Source organism: Lissotriton helveticus, chromosome 1_1, assembly GCF_964261635.1.
Source record: "Lissotriton helveticus chromosome 1_1, aLisHel1.1, whole genome shotgun sequence".
Taxonomy (NCBI): Eukaryota; Metazoa; Chordata; class Amphibia; order Caudata; family Salamandridae; genus Lissotriton; species Lissotriton helveticus.
In genome coordinates, this window is record NC_136057.1 from 1,659,382,787 (window position 1) to 1,659,405,099 (window position 22,313).

Consider the following 22,313-nt stretch of genomic DNA (forward strand, 5'->3'; position numbering starts at 1 on the left):
TGGTTCGACTATTTGCAAGCAATCATACCATAACCTTTTGGGTGTTCACCAGTAGTATGCCAGGAAGCTTGAGACGGGTGCAGCTTTCCAAGCCTAGTACTGCAAATGTTTGTTAATTCTCAAAAGTAGTATATTTTAACCCACTCCGAGACTACTTCTGTGGGTGGAGATTTACTACTTTTTTGGGAACCCAGTCACTATATATATTTAAGATCTCGATCCACAAAAGATAAAACGTCTTAGGGAAATGAGAACAATGAGAAAAACCAACACAGGCATGGCAAACCCAATTCAGGCCCCCAGACACAACTTCCAAATCAAGAAAGGCAGTTGAGATGTGTCACACCCCAAACATCCTCTCTGAACTATACCCCTGCCCATTCCACGTGTGCCTGGTATTTCACCCTGTGAACTCTTTACTACAGTCACATACAATGCAATGGTCTGGAGTCCCTGCCCCGGGATCCCTTATTTTGAATGTACTTTCACTGCAAGTAATCTTCTTTGTCTCTGCTACTTACATCCTTAATTGTAGACATGTGAAACCAGTGCATTTGTACAGGTCTCCATGTTTCTAGTCCTCGCCTTTTAAAAAATAATGTTATCAAGTGACTAGTGGCTCCATGTAGAGGAAGGTGCACAGACAAGTTAATAGGGCGAGCTGACCCAGATCTGAAATATGGGTCTGGCTTGGCTCTAAGAGTCTATGCACGAGCCGAGTAATGAACACATTTGCCATGTAGATTGTGCAACACATAAAATGTAAAAACATGATACAATCTCTTCAAAATTCAAAGAAGTGTAATCTTTAACATGTGGAAGCTTTTGACATTAGTACATCGCATTATATCACTGCATACACTGACATTTACTAAAGGTTATAGCTTTTAGAAATATCTTAGACTCCCTCTAACGACAATGCCATTAGTGAACTAAGAGGCAATTCATTAGTCATGTAAACCCCATATGTGTCTTAGATTCTTATTATAGAGGGAGCTACATTGCAATCTACTAAATCAAATATAAGAGGTGCTTGTGCAGTCCACAGCATGAACTCAAGTATTTAAAAAGGTGCTCATATGTAATAATAAAGAAAAAGGAGGCTGTGTGAAATAAAATATTAGCCTCGGATCAAACATTTTGGATAAGTATGGAAGCCGGTATTGATTCTAGGTTGTCAGATTTCACAACTGTAAATTCAGCCATCAGATGTCTCACTCCAGTTCAAAGGTTACTGGTTTTTCTTGGCTCACAACAAAATCCTACATAGAGAAAGCAGATCTGACGACTCAGTGACACCAGACCCAACTACCAAGCCAAGAATGTTCTACTTTGGGCTGTGTTACACCCCAAACACCCTACCCTCCCGTCCCATAGCTGCACCCCTGGTATAAGACCATATGTCTCTACACTCTTTCACATCCAAATTATTGACAAAATTCAAACCAAGAACATACTCGTGCCCAAACAAAACATTACTGAAGAAAGTGTTCCTTCGTGTAGACATCCCTGCATACAGCGTCTAACTCGGGTGCCATCTTAGTATTGGTTGGGAGTAATCTGACTAGTTAGAGTACTATCACAGGCATATTGAGGCTATAAAGTATTGTCATGATCCTATTGTGCATATAGATTCCATTGTAGTGTATATCCATGGACAAAAGAGGCATCACTTTACATAAGCCATAGTGACGAAAATAAAAAAAAATGACATATATTAAATAACCATTATTCATCAGTTCAGAGTTTTACTGCAGTACGATGTTTTTTATAGACACTAAATTACCACATGAGTTCCTGATATTATTATATCCTGCACACAATTAGAAGAACCTACCACAATGCTCCACATTTCTTTATAAAGAAATATTTATTTAAGAGTACAATTGTGTCAAATACTTTGAAGAACAATATTATAACAAATAGCTGAAAGGAAGGTTACTAACCACCAATACTGTAATCCTAATAGAAACATAATATGTCCAGTGCAACAGTCATCTCCAAGGTAAGTGTGTCACTGCATCATATATCGCAGTCCTGACCTCTTATATCCATAGTTAGAAATGTATAACAACATTCTGACATCATAAAGTGTATGAAGAATCATGGTGGGTGGGTGAGGAGGTTTGAACCCTGTTACAAATTGTGTTGTAGGTTGACTGAGGTATGAGCCCTGGTCATGCAACAACCACAATCCAATGCAGGGTAAGAAGTAGACAAATCCTAAATTAACCTGTGCTTAACCTCTGGTAGCTTGGCACAGAGCAATCAGGCTTAACTTTCGAAACAATGTGTAAAGTATTTGTACAACACTTTAAACAGTAAAACAATGAAAACACCACACAAAAATATTCCACACCCGGTTAGGAAAACAAAGCTTAATTTACCAAATAAAATAAGAACAAAACGACAGAAATCCAATAAGAAGAACTTGAATTATGAATTTCCAAAGAATAAACTGTAAAATGGTGCTTAGAAGAATAAGTGCTTACTTGGGATATCTGGCCGCACCGTACTGGGAGAAAGTCAAGAGTTTATGCCAACCACAATGGTGTGCAGGCAGGATATAGGACCTACTGAGGCCCACTGAACAAAAGTAATTTGATCTTGGTTGCATCTAAGTTGAGGATACGTGGTGCGAATGTGGCAATGCACCGGTGCCAAGACACCAAGCGGCGGCGATGCGCTGGTCCTCATCTGCGCACCAGCAGCGATGCATTGGCTCCGATGAGCGAGGTGCTGTGATACGGAGGCTTGGTGTCATTAACTCGGATGCAAGGAACTTGAGGTGGGAAGAACGACACACAGTGGTGGTTCTGAAGGCAATGCGTCGGGTCTGATTCACGCAACCAGGGCGATGGGCTGGTTCTGATCCATTCAACAGGGGCATGCAGCAGTTAAATGCACGCAACAGCAGCGATGCACCAGTTAGACAGAAGATAGGTGTGTTCTGCTGAAGCAAGCACCTAGGCCCACTGCCACTTGGCAGGGCAGACTCACAGATGCAGAGTCCAGGTGCAGAAGCATGGTGATTTGAAGTCTTTTATGTCACTGAGACTTCACATAAGAAGGTCAGCCAGCTAGCCCTTGGAGTCACAGGGTTCAAGTGATGCAGGGCCATTCGTTCACACCCAGGCAGGAGAGCAGTCAGTAGCAGGGCAGTAAAGCAAGGCAGGATTCCAGCAAAACAACAGTCCAGCAAAGTGGCAGTCCTTCAGCAGCACAGCAGTCCTTCACCCTGGCTGAATCTTCACAGGTCCTGAAGTGTATTAAAGTGGTGTTGTCAGAAGTCCACTATTTATTTACAGATGTGCCTTTGAAATGGGGAGACTTCAAAGAGATGCCTTCGAAGTGCACCGTTTAAGTTTAAGGTTATTATATTTTTGCATAGTTAACTAAAACCATTCCAATATTAGTGTGAAAAGTTGGCCTGATATGTGATGTCCACTATTCTAGTGGGCACCCTGTATCACTCCAAACAACCCTTATGTTGATGGTTGTAAAGTCAACCTTATAGACCAGCTATCCTAGTGGTAGCATGGACAAAGCAGTCTTAGGCTAACACTTCAGAGAGCATGTGAAGCCAATTGTTTTACCAATAACAATACCTTGAATACCAAATGAAAGGACACCACACAAGGTATATATCAAATATATATGTATTTATTACTAGCACAACCCCTCTGCACTCTTTATGAGTTCAGAGTTCGAGATACAGCACAAGTTACTCAATAAGCATACTATAAGTTGCACAAATACAATTCTGCCCTTGGGGCCTCACAAACCATATACTAAAGAAGTGGTATAAGAACCACTTCAGGAAAGGTGAGTAGGCCTAGGGCCTAGGAAATTGCTGGGGCTTCACTGATCAACCAAAGGACTGGAAGTAGGAGACCCACAGGATGCGTGTGCAGTGTCTAAACACACACACAAGTTACCATAGAGAATCAATGGGAACGTAAAGTTTACAAAGTAGTTGATTTCGGACACTTCCGGATGGACTACGGGAAAACCCAGTTAAACTAGGACACTTGGGTAGTTGTTACCCACGGGAGCACCGGAGTACTCGAGTTACCTCACCCAGGGAAGCCGGGTGCATAGGTGTTCTTTTGTGTCGGGTTTCGTCGTCGATTCCTATGGAGAGCTGCAAGAAGATGCTGCAGGCGACCAGGAGGAAGATGTCCGGGTGGATCCAAGGGTGGATCGAAGTAGTGAAGAACCTGAAAGCAGAGGGGACAGAGTCTGGGTCACTTGCCAGTGACCAGGAAGGAACCAGGAAGGAACCAGGCGATGTCGAGATGCAATCAGGTGATGAGGCAAAGCTTGGTTCTGCAGCCACGTGGACCAGGAGGTGTCGATGACAAACAAGAGCTGGATATGGACTGTCCCACAAAGGATCTCACTGTTGGCGGTGTCGACTTCTGGATCGGAGTCAACAAGCCTTGGCAAAGGCAACCCACGCAGGAAGGGAAGATTGGCTTCTGTTCAGACCAGCAAGGTCTGGGGAGCTGCCACTTTACAGGAAAGCAGGAGCAAGCCCAGAGCAACCAGGCAAGCGGTGTTGTTTTAAAGGATGTCTTCAGGAGGGCCACTAGCCAACAGGCTAGCAACTGCGAAGACGCGTCAAGGAGAAATGCAGGCACAGGCCCCACGTCGCACTCGTGGAGTGTGGAAGGCTGAGCTTCAATTTGCTTACTGCTCAAAGTTGGGGCTTCTCAAACCTCAATGCACAACTTCGAGGACGCCTCAGAAGCTGCACAGTTAGCAAAAACCAGGTACTGCATGGTGTCCAGTCCCACATCTCTTGTGTCCGCCACAGGTCTCAGCTTTGCTGTGGATGTGGGTCGAGTCAGAGAAGTCTGGAAGTTCAAAGGCTGCGTCGCTGAGTCTTCGGGTTCCAGCTGGAGCGTCGACAAAGCAAACCAGCAAGGTACTGGTGGTGCCTGTTTGCAAAGGGTGGTCATTCCTTGACCACAAGGGAGATTCTTCAGTCTTCTAGTCGCAGTAGAATGTCGAAGGTCCAGAGTTTCATTTCAGAGTTTCAGTTCAGGATAATCTAAAGTCTCTAGACTCAGCTCCTAGCTTTATACTAATCTAAGGGGCTGGATTACCTGCTAGGTCCGTCCTATTGGTGGAACCTGGGAAGGGGGTGGTTACACCCCTTTCCCTTTCTCCAGTTTCACGCCAGAGCTGGGGCTGAAGTGCCCCACCAACTGGTTTGAACCGGGCTATGCATGGAGCACCTTGTGTGCGCCAGGCAGTGTCTCATTTCTTTCAACTCACCCTGCCCCAATACACTAAGGCTGTCTGGAGAGGTGCCCACACCTCCCAAGACAGGAAACCTATTGTCCAGGCCTCCCCTGCCGGAGTTTCGTCCAGCAGCAGGAGGCCAGACTCGTGTCTGTAGCAGCAGCATCCATTTTGTGATGCTGAGGCTCTGTTTAACTTTAACCGGGTAAAGCTACAACTACATGTCTTCTCCCTCTAGTAGGGTGGAATGCTACCCCCGCCGCCAGGACTGGCAGGGGGGGGTTGTGTTCCAAAGCATATGACACCTTACACGACATGTTGACATGTTTTGATAAAGCCAACCCAAAGTTAGCATTAACCGCGAGGATTATAATGCACTTAAGAGTATATGGTATGGCTATATCATAGAACAGCTATAAGGACATGGTTCCAAAAGCTGCAGACAGGCTCAGCTCATGCTAGAGCACCATCTCACATAAAACCAAGCACTCTGCCTCCAGGATTGTTCAGGCCTGCCATAGGAGTGACTTATAGGTATATTTGTGTCTATATATTATGGTAGGTATAGGGATACTATACCTAAGCAAGGGGTGATTGCACGACCTTGCCCCAGCTGACTGAACAGCCAGTTGTGTCAGTTTGGATGGCCAGCCAGGGGTGGCATAATACATGCTGCATCCCCTGGTAAGCCTTGGATGCACCTATGCCCTGGGTACCTATGGTACACTATACAGGGGCTCACAAGGTGACCAAATACCCAATTGGATATGTACCTAAAGTACATGGAGTCCATTTTACAGAGAGAGCAGATAGCCTGGGGCCCTGAATAGCAGGATCCCAGGCCAACTAAGTCGAAAACCAGCTAAACACTAGGAAAAAAGTTGGGGTAACCATATAGTCAGATATCCACCTTCCTACAATTAGCACTTAAAAGAATACAATTTTAAATAGACCTTCAATATGATTTCATCGGTCTTAACTACCTTTTTTAGTTGTTACAGTTGCTGAAGAAAAACCTTTGTTAAAACCATTTAAAATCCAAAGGTAGAAAATTCATTGCAGTTTAAAATCGAAGTGCACAGAGATCCTCACTTCCTGATCTGGCTTCAGACTCACTACAGGATGTTATGCAGCCCTTTGTGTGGGACAGGACTCAGAATATTCAGGTGTGAGTGTGAGGCTGGGTCCAGGTCCTCCTTCCCATCCTGCCACGATGACCCATCAAGTCACACCTAAGCTCCCATTGTGTGTGGCTCTCTAGAGGGAGTACACAATGCCCCACTGTCATCCTCCCTAGGTATGTGATCAGAGAGATATCAGAGACAGGCAGCAGGCACTAAATGGCTAGAGTAAGGAAATGTAATGATAAATCTATGTGTATTGCACACACCAGTGTGTTATTCTGAAAGATTAACATTATTATATTAGTAATTGAAAGTAACTTTTGTAACAAATAACGTGCTGCTCAGGGCAGTCTGACTGCCTGACATACTGGGACTAATGATCAACTGTGTTTCAAGTAAGTCTTGTTACTTCCAACCTGAGTGCACAGCTTTACGAATTTATCAAAAGATTTGTTTCAACACATTAATCATCTGAATTACATTTTTAATGGAACTAATCATGTACAATGTACCCACTCCACTGTACATTCTTTTTAAAGTTTCATACTGTTATTCTCGGCAAGATGCTAAAAGTACACTTCAAGAAAACAAATGGCCTATTTAACAAAATCACAAAGATTATTACAATTTTTGACAGGAATTTATGATGTTTTCTGTTGCCCAATGCATTTTGGGATCTCTGTCTCTTCTTCAGGACCACTGTAACAAACAACCAAACAACCTATGGCACATTTATGCATAGAGATCTAAAAACTATGAAACCACGAATATTTAAACATGATACAGTAGATTAGAAATTGAATGAAGTATATACCTGAGTGGAGGTCAACAAAGAAACATTTCATGGACAAAAAGATGCCACAGAAACAACAACACCCACTTCGTTTTTTTTAAGAGCAGTCGAGACACAGGACATCCGCCAGACCCCAACACTTCAAAAAAATCAGGAGAGGACAAAGAATAAGCAAAACTCTTTGGAGCTAGAACAAAACGTAGTCATAAACATCTCCTCAGTAGTTCTCATGAAGAAGCAAGCTTTGACACTTAATAAAAGTACAATATTTGTACCGACATACAACACTAATTCTCTAGAACTGGAAGTTAGTTTAAACACAGATAAAGTAAGAAAATGCCATCTTTCTAAAGATGGCATTTTCAGAATTGCTATTTGAAATGCGATTCACCATAAGTTTGGATTTAAAATTGTGATGCCAGTGACATCAAATTGGAAACATCTATCTCTTCACAACAGGGAATTACACTTATTAAATGCAATAAGGTAATCCCAATGTTATCATATGGGGCAGAAAGGTCTTGCAGTAGTAAAAAAAAACTACTTTGGGAGTTTTTCACTACCAGGACATGCAAAACTTTGAAATATATGGCCTGTCTTTTAAATTCATTGTACCCTACCCTCTGGGTATTCCAGGGCCTACCGTATGGATGGCATGTATGAATGAAAAGGGAAAGTTTTGGCCTGTAAAAATGTTTCATTTGCCAAGTCGACATAGCAATGTAAACTGCACACACAGGCTCTGCAATGGCAGGTCTGAGACATGATTAGAGGGTTGCAAAAGTGGGTGACACAAGCAGTGCGGCAGGCCCACTGGTAGCATTTAATTTACAGGCCCTGGGCACATGTAGTGCAATTTTATAGGGTCCTATAAGTAAATTAAATATGCCAATTGGGTATGAGCCAATGTTATCATGTTTAGAGGAGAGAGTACATGCATTTTAGTGTTGGTTAGCAGTGGTAAAGTGCGTAGAGTCCTAAAGCCAACACAAACAGATTCAGTAAAAATAGGAGGAGGAAGGCAAACAGTTTGGGGATTACCCTGCAGAAAGGGCCATCTTCCAACACAACACTCATCCAGCCAAAAGCCATGGTAAACTAATCAATACCTTGATGGACTTCCCTGCTTAGGGTGATAGAATGTGAACAATGACCCACTATTAAAGAAGCACTTCTATGTCTGTCTGAACTCGGGCTGATCCCAGTGTTTATACTTTCTTAAGCCACTGAACTGACCCATGTGGAACCCTTCTTCTCACCTGTGGACCCTATCTGTGCAGCACCTAACCTTAACTTGCGGACAGATGCATCCTAGTAGGCAGACAGTACTACCATGACCAAAAAACTGAAGCCACCCATTACACTACTTGGATTAGACTTCTGTCCCATTCCAATGAAAGCTCTTTCCATAAGAACAGCAACCAACAGAGGCCACTGATAACTGCCAGTATCAGGAGCCTGGCCCCAGGATATCCACTGTCAGACGGAGGTCCTAAACAGGGCCATTGGTTAGACCTCTCTTCCAGCCTTGGGGCTGACAAGACGTTCCCTATGGGCTCCTGTGGTTTCTTTGACCTCTGAGGTGTCTCAGAGTGGGGGGCAGTAGCTGCAGGTGTTTTGCACCCTACTTCCCACCAGTTATGAGGTTGTATCCTGAAACAGGTCATTCTACCCAGTGTCTGTACCCTTAGTCTGAACATGTCACTGGTGAACCAGGACTTCCAGACATGAGTCCCGTGTTCACTGCACCCCTGGATTCAAGCTAGCCTGGCTGATGAGGGGGATACCCCAAAACCAGTCCCAGGATGCTTTTTTCTGGTCCAGGGAGGACCTGGCTTGGCAGTTTGGGCTGGGCTGTCCCCATGAGGAACAGGGTCAGGACTGATTTGCATATGGATGGGTACAAACTTGGGTGACGTGGTGAGCAAAAGAATGATGGATTAAACCCAGATCTTTGTGCATGGGGCTGAATGTTTGAATTGTTCAGCATTCCGTCCATCATTTGGTTCTTTTGCTTTTGTCTCCCTAGGTGGGAAGGGTATGCCCAGACATAGGTCCCGTGCTCACTGTGCCCCTGGATTCAAAAAACACAGTTGATGGACAGAATGTAGAACAATGTCATACATTCACCCCAGTACAAGGATCTGGGCCTAAATCCATCGATTTTTTGCACTCCACACCACCCTGGGTTAGACACTGGCTATATGCAAATCAGCTCTGACCCTGTGCCTCATGGGAACAGTCCAGTCCGAACTACCAAGCCATGTCTTTCCCAGACCGGAATCAAGCATCCAAGGACCGGTTTCTGGCTATCAGCCTTCATCAGCCTGGATAGCTTGACTCCAGTGGTGGGGAGAGCCTGGGACTCACGTCTGAGCATACCCAGCCCACTTGGGGTGAAAATTGCAAAAAACACAGTTGATGGACAGAATGTAGAACAATGTCATACATTCACCCCAGTACAAGGATCTGGGCCTAAATCCATCGTTTTTTTGCACTCCACACCACCCTGGGTTAGACACTGGCTATATGCAAATCAGCTCTGACCCTGTGCCTCATGGGAACAGTCCAGTCCAAACTACCAAGCCACGTCTTTCCCACACCGGAATCAAGCAGTTCAGGCTGAACTGTTCCCATGAGGCACAGGGTCAGACTGATTTGCATATAGCCATGTCTGAACTGGGGTGGCAGAGTGGGCTAAAGAACGGTGATGGGTCAAGCCCAAATCTTTTGACTGGGTGTGAGTGTTTGATTGGTTCAGATGCTCCGTCCATCACCACCCCCTTTTGTACCGCCTTCGGCCGCCATAAGTGTGGCAGGGTGTGCTCAGACGTGAGTCCCTTGCTCACTTTGCCACTGGATTCAAGCAAGCCGCGCTGAAGACGGCTGTAATGCCAGAAACCGGTCCTCTGAAGCTTGTTTCCGGTCCAGGGAAGGCATGGCTTGGCAGTTCGGGCTGAACTGTTCCCATGAGGCACAGGGTCAGACTGATTTGCATATAGCCATGTCTAAACTGGGGTGGCAGAGTGGGCTAAAGAACGGTGATGGGTCAAGCCCAGATCTTTTGACTGGGTGTGAGTGTTTGATTGGTTCAGATGCTCCGTCCATCACCACCCCCTTCTGTACCGCCTTCGGCCGCCATAAGTGTGGCAGGGTATGCTCAGACGTGAGTCCCTTGCTCACTTTGCCACTGGATTCAAGCAAGCCGCGCTGAAGACGGCTGTAATGCCAGAAACCGGTCCTCGGAAGCTTGTTTCCTGTCCAGGGAAGGCATGGCTTGGCAGTTCGGGCTGAACTGTTCCAATGAGGCACAGGGTTAGACTGATTTGCATATAGCCATGTCTGAACTGGAGTGGCAGAGTGGGCTAAAGAACGGTGATGGGTCAAGCCCAGATCTTTTGACAGGGTGTGAGTGTTTGATTGTTTCAGATGCTCCGTCCATCACCACCCCCTTTTGTACCGCCTTCGGCCGCCATAAGTGTGGCAGGGTATGCTCAGACGTGAGTCCCTTGCTCACTTTGCCACTGGATTCAAGCAAGCCGCGCTGAAGATGGCTGTAATGCCAGAAACCGGTCCTCGGAAGCTTGTTTCCGGTCCAGGGAAGGCATGGCTTGGCAGTTCGGGCTGAACTGTTCCCATGAGGCACAGGGTCAGACTGATTTGCATATAGCCATGTCTGAACTGGGGTGGCAGAGTGGGCTAAAGAACGGTGATGGGTCAAGCCCAGATCTTTTGACTGGGTGTGAGTGTTTGATTGGTTCAGATGCTCCGTCCATCACCACCCCCCTTTGTACTGCCTTCGGCCGCCATAAGTGTGGCAGGGTATGCTCAGACGTGAGTCCCTTGCTCACTTTGCCACTGGATTCAAGCACGCCGCGCTGAAGACGGCTGTAATGCCAGAAACCGGTCCTCAGAGGCTTGTTTCCGGTCCAGGGAAGGCATGGCTTGGCAGTTCGGGCTGAACTGTTCCCATGAGGCACAGGGTCAGACTGATTTGCATATAGCCATGTCTGAACTGGGGTGGCAGAGTGGGCTAAAGAACGGTGATGGGTCAAGCCCAGATCTTTTGACTGGGTGTGAGTGTCTGATTGGTTCAGATGCTCCGTCCATCACCACCCCCTTTTGTACCGCCTGGATTCAAGCTAGCCTAGCTAATGAGGGGTGATGCCTCGAAACCGGTCCCAGGATGCTTCTTTCCGGTCCAGGGAGGACCTGGCTTGGTAGTTCAGGCTGGGCTGTTCCCATGAGGAACAGGATCAAGACTGATTTGCATATTTATGTGTCGAAACTGGGGTGACTTAGTGAGCAAAAGAATGATGGATTAAACCCAGATCCTATGAGACTGAGGGTGAATGCTTGCATTGTACAGCATTTCGTCCATCATTTGTTCCTTTTGCTCTTGTCGCCCTAAGTGGGAGGGTATGCCCAGACGTGGATCCCATGCTCACTGGCCCCTGGATTCAAGCTAGCCTGGCTGATGAGAGGTGATGTCCCAAAACGGGTTCCAGGATGCCTGTTTCTGTTCCAGGGAGGACCTGGCATGGCAGTTCAGGCTGGACTGTTCCCAGGAGGAACAGGGTCAGGACTGATTTGCTTATGGTGGGTCCAAATTGGGTTGGCGTGGTAAGCAAAAGAACAATGGATTGAACCCAAATCTTTGTGACTATGGGTGAATGTTTGCATTGTTTTAAATTCCGTCCATCATTTGTTCTTTTTGCTTTTTGTTGGCTGGACATCCCCTTTCCTTGCAGGCCTCCATGAGCTCAGCTTTTATGTAGCTCTCCTGTTTAGTGAGCTCAAATTTCATTCCTGCAGGTATGGTCACAGACAGTCAGGTAGGATGGAAGAGTGAATTTGGAAAAAGCAAAAAGGTCAATAAAGGAGAGTTGAAAAAGAAACTAATTGGTCTTTAGGTATGAAGTGGTAGTGTACACCAGTCTCTGTATGGCACTGCACAAACACAAGTCTTATCCGCACCGCTTATCACCAATGTTAGAAATTGGGTTGTAGGCAGACTGGGGTATGAGCCCTAGTCAAGAGGCAACCATAATCCTAGTTAGGGTAAGAAGCAGGCAAACCCTTAATTAACCTGTGCTCACCCTCTGCTAGCTTGGCACAGAGCAGTCAGGTTTAACTATAGAGACAATGTGTAAAGAATGTGTGCAACACTTCAACCAGTAAAACAGTAAAAAGACCACACAAAAAGATTCCACACCAGGTTAGATAGCTAGAGCTTAACTTAATAAATAAAACAAGACCAAAATGACAAATGTCCAATGAGTAGAACTTGAGTTATGAATTTTTAAACAATAAATTGCAAAATAGCGCTTAGAAGCAATTGGCGCTTACTTGGCATATCTAGTAGCACCGGACCGGGACAAAGCCAATAATTCAGGCCAACCACAATTGAGCAAGGGCCAGATACAGGGACCCAGTGTGGCCTGCTGAACAAACGTCGAGGATGCGGGTGTGGATGACGTGATGCGTCGGTGCTGGTCCACGCAACTGTGAAAATGCGCTTATCCTGATATGTGTAGCAGCTACGATATATCAGTTCCGATGAGAGTGGTGCTGCGATGTGCAGGTTCGGCGGCGTCAACAGGTATGCCAGGATCTTGCGTTGGTAAAAGCGTTGCATAGTGGTGGTTTCAAAGGTGATGCGTCGTGTCTGATCTATGCAACCCGAGCGATGCACGGGTTCTGATCCATGTAGCGGAGTTATACGCCAGATCTGATCCATGCAACAGGGCAATGCACCCTTCTGATTGACGCAATGGCAGTGACATGCTGATTCGACAAGAGATGAGTGAGTTCTGCTGGAGCAAACAACTAGACCCACTTCCAAGGGTCCAGGACTGAGATGGCACCACTTGGAGGGGCAGGCTCACAGATGGCAGAGTCCAGGTACAGAAGCAGGGTGATTGGATGTATTTTATATCCCTGAAACTTCACATCAGGAATTCAGTCATCTAGCCCTTAGAGTCACTCAGGATTCAAGTGGTGCAGGGCAAATCCTTCACACCCAGGCAGGAGAACAGCCGGTAGCAGGGCAGCTCAGTAACGCAGGACTTCAGTAGAGTGGCAGTTGTTCAGCAGCACAGAGGTCCTTCTTGCTGGCAGAGTCTTCACAGGTCCAGAAGTGTACTGAAGTGGTGGTGGCCAAGGTCCAGTACTTATACCCAGTTGTGCCTTTGAAGTGGAGGAGACTTCAAAGACATCCATTTGAAGTCCACAGAGGTCCTCCCTTTCTACACTGGCTCCGGACTCACTAAAGGGGGGAATTCAGCCCTTTGTGTGGGGACAGGACACAACCTATTCAGGTGTAAGTGAGGCTGGTTTAAGCTCTTCCCTCTCATTCAGCCACGATGGCGCATTGTCACACCGAAGCTCCCAGTGTGTGTTGCTGTCTAGGGGGAATACATAGAGCTCACCTGTCATCCTCCCGAGATATATGCTTAGAGACTAGCAACAGGCTCCAACTGTCTAAAGTAAGAAAAAGGCAACTTTCTAAAAGTGAAAAAAGGGGAGAGGCCTATACCTCAAGTTTTTTACCAAAGCATTTACAATTTCGCTTAGATGGCCATACACATTCTTATTTTTTCTCAATATCAAAAGCTGCTTTGCTGCATTTCATGTGGGGTTTCAGGATACCTTTGTTAACAATGGTATTCTGCGCGAGAAAACTCTAACGTGAGGTCTAGAAGCAGCAATAACCGCAAGCACTCCTGGAAAGAAAAGAGAACAAGTTCTGGTACAGAAACATACTAGTGGCACGAGCGTTCCAAGACGAGATCGCTACACAAACAGGTTGCGACACATACAAATGACTGCATGATCCAGGTCAAGATTACAAGGCAGTATATAAGAAGGTCTCCAAACAAAGAGACACCTCATTGCACAGCTCTTCAAAACTCAATGGGAAGGGAAAACTAATACTTCTCAGAAAACTAAAAAGCCCTGATGAGAATCCTGGTACTGAATGACTAGGATTTGAAACGCGTCAGCATATCAATAAAGCACAGAGGAATGATGATTTAAACTCCAGTTTTTGAACCAAAGATTAATTTCTTGTTTTATAAATTCTGTACGGTTTCCCTGTGCATATACAGATACCAGACACCAGACTTAGACAACAAATGAAAGTCTAGGATCACTAATTTGTCCACCATAACTGGTGGAGTAAGACATAAGTATTTGATGTCTTTATGTTTTGTCTTTGTATTGTGATATATTATGTATAATATGTTTTATCACTCATGTGGATTTGGGATGTTTTGTAAAAATGTTTGTATATAGAATGTAGATATGAGTGGACAATTCTCTTTTTCATGTTGAAATGAATTAATGAAAAATACAAAAGAAAAAAGTAAAAGTTATAAATAAAATACTGGTACAAACAAAAAAAGAATGTGTTTGGCCATCTATGTGGAAATTGTAAATGATTTGGTAAAAAACTTGAGGTATAGGCCTATTCCCTTTTTTTCACATTGTAATACAGTCCTGCCTAGACCTCGTCCCTTGGGCCTAACTCCGACTTCACCACAAGTTTGTATTTTAAATTGTGATTCCAGAAACGAAACTTGAAAAGTCATTTATTCACAATTAAGAATTACACTTATAAAATGCAATAAGGTAATCCTAATGTTATCCTTTAGGAGAGAAATGCCTTGCAGTAGTAAAAAACGAGTTTAGGAGTTTTTCACTACCAGCACATGTAAAACTTTAAAATACATATCCTGCCTTTTAAATGCATTACACCCTACCCTCTGGGTTGACCAAGGCCTACCTTATGGGTGGCATGTATGTATAAAAAGGGAACGGTTGGCCCTGGCAAAAGGTTTATTTTGCCACGTTGACATGGCACACACAGGCTCTCCAATGGCAGGCCTGGAGCTAGATTAGAGTGCTACTTAAGTGGGTGGCACAAGTGGTGCTGCAGGCCCCCTAGTAGCATTTAATTCACAGGCCCTAGGCACATGTAGTGCACTTTGCTTGGGATGTATAAGTAAATTGAATATGTCATTTGGGTATGAGCCAATATCAACATGTGTAGAGGAGAGAGCACATGCACAATAGCACTGGTTAGTAGTGGAAAAGTGCTCGGAGTCCTAAAGCCAACAAAAACAAATTCAGTAAAAATATGAGGAGATAAGCAAATAGTTTGGGGATGACCCTGCAGAAAGGGCCATTTTCCAACAAACCCCATCACAGCATTTATACACTATCTCACATCCAATACCTTTACATATAATTCGTAAGACCTCTCAAGTATCAAAGTAACCACAAACTCCCCAAAGTTAAATTTGAACGGAATGCAAGATGTTATCACTTACAAATTCAATTAATCCATTCTCCTAAAAAATATTGCATTTCATGATCTATGTTCATTTCCTTAGCGACTGTAATCAGTTTCCTAATCAACATCGCCTCACATATTCTGAGTTTAAGCACCTCTTCTCTCCCCTTGGATCTACAGTTATGCTTTCTATTCCATGAAATGAAAAACGCAAAGAAGATTGTTGTGATTCACAATCAGTGGCATGTACAGCGATTGGATAATTTGTATTCTCTTGCTTAAGGGCTCTAAAGTGATCTACAATTCTTTTATGGAGTGGCCTAATCATATTTCTGATATACATTTTGAAACACTTACATCTCAGCAGCTATAAAACAAATTTAGTGCCATAGTTAATGTTGGTATTCATTGTATACTCTTTATTACCATTGTAACAGAAACTTCTTTTCTTAACATCCGCCTACCTACACATGTTGCAATGCTGTCGACATTTGTAAAAATCTTTTAATATGGATATTAATCAAGCTGTTTGTGGTATGGATCTCGGGTACTAAGAACTAACATAGTTTATTATTACATATTTTTCTACTTAATTTGAATTGCAAAATGTATCGTAAGTAGAATTCCTTAACACTGGTACCTTAAAAACTACTAGTGCCTTCTGATATTGGATCCAATCTTGAGGGCACAAACAACCCCACATCCTAGGGCAGACTTTGAGGAACTATGTTAATCCCAATTACCCAAGTACATTACAAACTGTACGGATGGCAGGTGAAGTACCGAAAGTCTTACAAAGAATGCACATGCCAACTTGCTTCCTTTGCATATAGACCAAGACTTTAGAGCAACTTCCCCTTCTGCCTCAGACTTGCTCATTTTGTTGTTGAAATTCAGGAAATGTCTGAAAATCCACCTCTTCACAATTGTCCTACCATCCTGCACTCTGTCACCAGTTCTCACCTACATCCATGCACGGTTTTCCCATATAAGACTCTGGGCTACGCCCCCTCTGCTGTTCCCCTAAATAGATGAAAAACTATTGTCTAAAGAAGAACAATACAAAAAGAGCAACACTCAAAAGCACTCACCCTCTGTCGCATGGTACTTTTCCCTGGATCTCCTTTGATGCGCAGCTACCGGCGGGCAGTGCCATTAATCTGAATTTGCTGGGCTGACGAGCTCACAGCCCTGATGCGTGTGAGGTCACCAGCTCAGGAAAGGTATTGCTTCGGATGCTAAGCTCCACCCCCTGACAACTGTTAGCCTTCGGTCGCTCCAGGCTCAAGCCCTGTAGCGGAAGGGGCTTCATGTGAGTCAGGGACTGGGGTCAAGCCTTTCTACACTTTCACACTTCGTCACAGGGTGGGGTGGGACCAACAAACCTTGCTGACCGCACCTCGCCCTGTGACAAGTCGTGGAAGGTGGGATTAGAGGCTGCAAGTGGCAAGCTGGGCATTGGGGCATCACCAGTTTTGATGATGCTGCACAGACATCGGTGTTAAGCTTCCTGCGCTGCACTTAAAATGCCTCCTGTGCTTGAGAGGAGGCACCCGGGCTTTCCCTCCGTGTTCCTTTCGGCAGTGACAAGCAAGAGAATCAAGAGGAGAGAAACATAAAGAAGCTACTCATAGCAACGCGGCAACCCGCAGTGGGCCCTGTGAGCTTTGCTTTTGCAGTTTAACATGGCTAAAATGTTTCATGGCTGTGTGTGCTTGCCGATGACCCTATTTATGGGTCTTTCACCACATTAATTGCATACAGACACAAAGAGAGGAGCACGGTAAAGCATGTTACAAGAAGTGCCCTTTTAGTGTGATTTTAAAACGGGGATGCTTGCAATTAGATTTTTTTTAACCTGTTCCTTTCCTAAGAAGGGTATAATGAGAGACATAAAACATGTCATAAAACCCATATTTAGCACTTTGTTTATTCGACTTCTCTTTTGTTTACTAAAACTAGTGACTTCAGTCTGCAGCACTGTTGCCAGACCAGGCCTGGGAAGTCAAAAAGTAGCATGCCTATCTTTTTGCAAAGAGTGGACCGTGAACATACATATTTACATTTTCCCTACGCCTACTCGTTTAAAAATGAAATACTGATGCTGTGATTTAACGATTCACCACTTTCAGACTTCACCTGCCACCTCTGCCTAGATTTCTCCAGTGTGGTGATGTTTCTGAGATTCTCTGTATCTGTAGTCAGTTATGTCTCTCTGTTCACTCTGAACTGGAAGCTGTATGTCCCTGTATCAGCACATCTTCGTTATGTATTCTCCGACCAGGTGCAACTCTTTGGTGCTAAGGTTGCACATTTTAAGTAAAACCAATAAAATAAATATAACACTACATTAACCCCTTCCATGCTGCCGCGATTCTGTGCCTGTGTGGCAAAATCGCAAGTGGGCGGGTTTATGACGGCCCCCAGCCGTCATCAGCACATGAGCGCCATAGTGCATGACGGCTGGGGGCCGTCATCAGCATTCAAAAAAGTATATGTATATTATATTTACAAATATTGTTACCTTCAGGTCTTCTCCAGTAGATAAATCTGTGCATAGGATGTGCTTCTTATGCTGGAAGCAGATGATGGACTTGGAGTGGCACTCTAAGCCAGAATGCTTTGAGTCTCTCAATGTTTCGCAGAAGAATCGGAATGGTGCAGGTGTCTCAGAACCTTTTCATTTCCAAGACTAATACATTTAAGATTAAGATGTTTGGGTGTACTCACCTAGGTTATGATGTCATCAGATCTAATTGCATAGCCAAGAGCCAAGGGGATGTGTCACAGACCACAGAGCCCTAGGGGAGATTATGGGGCGACTGAGCCAATTTATGGTTGCTTCAGAACACTCCACCCAGATTAACAGTACATAAAGTAGCAGACAAGACAGGACTAGCCTACAGGCCTAGAACGCAACATTATTTCTCTCTGTCGCTCCACTGATGAGTGGGTGCAGGTGATGCCAAATCAATTTCTTTGTGCCAGTTAGATAAGTGGAAATTATCTTTCATTAACCATGCTCTCTACTGCTCCTTGAGTAGGTAGTTTTTAGGTCTCGCCTATGCAGGGATTGCACTGTCTCTTTGAGACATGATGTATTTAGAATATGAAACATACAAACGTTTCTAGCTGGCTATTTCAAAAGCTGCCACTAATTTAAGCAGACTCTGACCAAACTATCTAACAAGATGGACAACATCGTTTATTCATGATTGTTCATATTTTCTTCATATTTCCATATATATTTAAAAATGACAGGAAGCAAAACACTTCAAAAAATGATATGACATCAAAACAAATTATAAAGCAACCATCAATTTCCAACCAGTTATGCAGATTATACCAGTCAGTAGCAAGAGACAAGATTAGAAGGGTAATCCGTACCAACAATTTCAGAACAGCTACTGCGGATTACTGCCCACAGGGGAATGAACATTCCAAACAACATAAGATATACATTTTTAGTACATTATTTTTCCTGTTGTAAGCAGTTTTTACAAAAGTATAATTTGACCCCTTATGGTGCTAAGGCAACGCATTTCAAACCCCACCTAATTACACCGGGTTCTCATCAGGGCTGGGACTGGGTTTCTAATTGCTGGGTTTCACAATTTATAAAGCAAATTGTGGGAGTGTTCCCTTTAGGGAGAGCTCTCTTTGATCATCCTTCATGCTGGCTATATTTGCCTCTTTTAGTCAAACAGCGTTGTTTTTGTTTCCAGAATGGAGACAGTAACCCCCAATCTGCTCCCGGGGGAGGGAAGAAAGCCCATTTGAATGAAACGGAATGAATGAATGAATGAATGAATGAATGAAACAGATCTTATCTTGCGCAACTTAGCCACAGTGGGCGTCAAGGCGCCCACTGTGGCTAAGTCACCAGGTATTTTTTTTGCGCATTTGTTTTTAGGCTGTGGGCTCCCCGTAACGGGCAAGCCAATGCCCCCACCTCCCACCACCATTACAGCCTTTCTGCCCCCCCAGAGGTGCAGAAAGCCCACTATCCACCATGGATTTTTTTTTGCGCAATTGTTTTTAGGGTGTGGGCTGCCCGTAACGGGCAAGCCAATGCCCCCACCCTCCCCCCCACAAAAATGACAGCCTCTCTGCCCCCCGGGAGGCAGATGGGAGCTGTAGTCCCCAATCTGGCCCCCCGGGGGCACAGAAAGCCCACTAGAAACCATGGATTTTTTTGTTTTATTAGTGTAGGGGTGGGGGCTGCCCAAAATGGTCATACCAATGCCCCCATCCCCACAAAAAATGGCCACAGTCTTTTTTGCCCCGTGTCTCGGGTACTTGGGCCTCCCACACGAGTGAGGCACCGTTTTTATCAGAAGACCTGGGAGAACGCTGGGTGGTAGGAAATTTGCGTCAGCCCGGTGATGCCACAACTTTCCCGCACAAAAATGTGTGTAAAAAGTGATTTTTGTCCAGCTAAATTTGAGGTTTGCAGGGCATTCTGGGTAAGGAAACGTTGGGGGATCCATGCAAGCCATACCTCCCTGGAATTCCCTGTGTGTCTAGTTTCCAGAAATGTGTGGGTTTGGTAGGTTTCCCTAGGTGGCCGCCGAGCACCGGGCCAAAAATCCAGGGGGACCCCCTTGCAAAACCAGGTACTTTCCAGATAGGCAATGTTCATGTTGCCTCACTACATTGTGGGCCCTTGTCTGTCGCGGGTACTTGGGTCTCCCACACGAGTGAGGCACCGTTTTTATCGGGAGATCCAGGGGAACGCTGGGTGGTAGGAAATTTGTATTAGCCCAGTGATGCCACAACTTTCCCACAAAAAAATTTGTGAGAAAAGTGTTTTTCTTCAGCTAAATTTGAGGTTTGCAGGGCATTCTGGGTAAGGAAACGTTGGGGGATCCATGCAAGCTATACCTCCCTGGAATTCCCCGGGTATCTAGTTTTCAGAAATGTGTGGGGTTGGTAGGTTTCCCTAGGTGGCCGCCGAGCCCCAGGCCAAAAACCCAGGTGACCCCCCCTTGCAAAACCAGGGGCCCGATGTAGGTAATCCCATTTTACCGGTTCATAAATACCGAATCATATCGAAACGGTATTTATGAACCGGTAAACTGTATGTAGGTAAAAACTCGGTAAAAATTACCGATTCGGTAACTTTCGGAATCCTGACTCGGTAAATACCGAATCGGTAATCTCCGAATCCGTAATCACCAAATCGGTATCACCCATTCAACCCTATGGGCCTCCTGGCCCATAGCAATGAATGGGAGATACCGAATCGGAGAATACCGATTCGGTAAATACCGATTCGGTAAATACCGAATCGGTATTCTCCGATCTCGAAAATTCAAATGGAAGACATGTGAGCCAGTCAACCAATCAGGGACACCAACCACACCCCACAACCAAGCAACTGTGAAATCAACCAATCAGATGCAAGTACCACACCCAGTACCTGGAGTTGGCCACACCCATGCAGGTGCAGAGCCACAGATCTGTGTGGAGATCTGGAGGGGAGACAGAGTAGCAGGCTGCACTGAGCCCAGAAGAGCATCACCATGGAGTCCCAGGAAGGCCAGAAGGATGGTGTGGACAGAAAAAGGAAGCTGAAATTCAGCACAACTGAGCTCCAGGTGCTGGTGGACGAGGTAGTGCAGCATTACAGCCAGCTTTTTGGGAGACAGTCCCTGCAAGTAGCAGAGTCTGTAAAGAGGAACACCTGGCTGGCAATCCAGAGCAAAGTAAATGCCCTAGGAGTCACACATCGTGAAATAGATGACATCAAGAAAAGGTGGCATGATCTGAGGATCACCACCAAAAAGAAGATCGCCACCCAGAGGAAGGAATCCGCAGCCACAGGTGGGGGGAAGAGCCGTGCACCAAGCCTCATAGAACTGGAGCAGCTTGTGGAATCCACCAAGGAGCCTGAGAGCATACACGGGATTGGGGATGTTGACAGCTCAGCCAGAGCTGCAAGAAAGAAAGGTAAGATGCAGGGACATGTACCCCACCCATTCCCTGGCCCCTTCCCCTATGTGGGTGACTCACTCACAATCCAGAACACATGACAGTAGTCACCAGCAATGCATCATGGTAGTCGTAGTCATAGGAACATTCATCAAAGCAGCCAACACTGAACACTGCATGCCATGCCACACTCCCCGCACACAAGCAGTTGAGGCATATGAAATTGTGTGTTAGGAATTTGTGTGATGAAAACACACAGCTGATCATTGTCCATGTCTGCCCACAGGAGAGTCATCGCGCAGTGCAGCGCAGGGAGGGGAGTCAAGTGCACCAACAACGACTACGAGGGAGAAGCCCACAGACACAGCAGGACCTAGCACTGTCCCTGAGGACACTTCCACAACGCACGCACCCACAGCAATGGAGCAAGACACCACTGCACAGCCACTGTCACCCCTGCTGTTTGAGACACAGACTCCGGCAGCACCTGCAGATGCCACAACACCAAGCTCAGGGTCCTCGGTGCATGTGAGGCCAATGAGGCAGGACGTACCACCATTCAGGATCCTGGAAAGCTCTGATGAGGAAGAGGTGGAGGCTCCCAGACCTAGCACTCCACCGCTGGCTGGCAGCGCAGGGCAATGGGTCATTAGAATCTGGCCGTGCAAGTGACCGTGGCCGTAGGGCACGTGAGCGAGCCGAGGGGCAGAATGTGCAGGGGGTCTTTGCTGGTCTTGAAACCACTATGGTTAAGGTCCAGCGCATGCAGGCCAAAGGGATCATGGCAGTGCACAGACAGGTGCGCATCCTGAACAGCAGGATGTCAAACATTGATCGGGGGATATGCTCCATGGCAAAAGGAATGGAGTCCATGGCCAAAGGAATGGAGTCCATGGCAGAGGGGGTGAGGGACATG

At 45.5% G+C, this 22,313-nt stretch overlaps 1 protein-coding gene across 2 annotated transcripts in view; it reads right to left on the reverse strand.

The window, feature by feature from the left end:
* Nucleotides 1–18,115, reverse strand: part of LOC144830006 (retinol dehydrogenase 7-like) — a 441,255-nt gene extending 423,140 nt beyond the window's left edge. For both annotated transcript variants that reach the window (XM_078688875.1, XM_078688877.1), the window contains exon 1: nucleotides 17,988–18,115. The gene's annotated coding sequence lies outside the window, so the exon portion shown is untranslated. The remainder of the gene's footprint in view (nucleotides 1–17,987) is intronic.
* Between the last annotated feature and the right edge of the window lie 4,198 nt (nucleotides 18,116–22,313).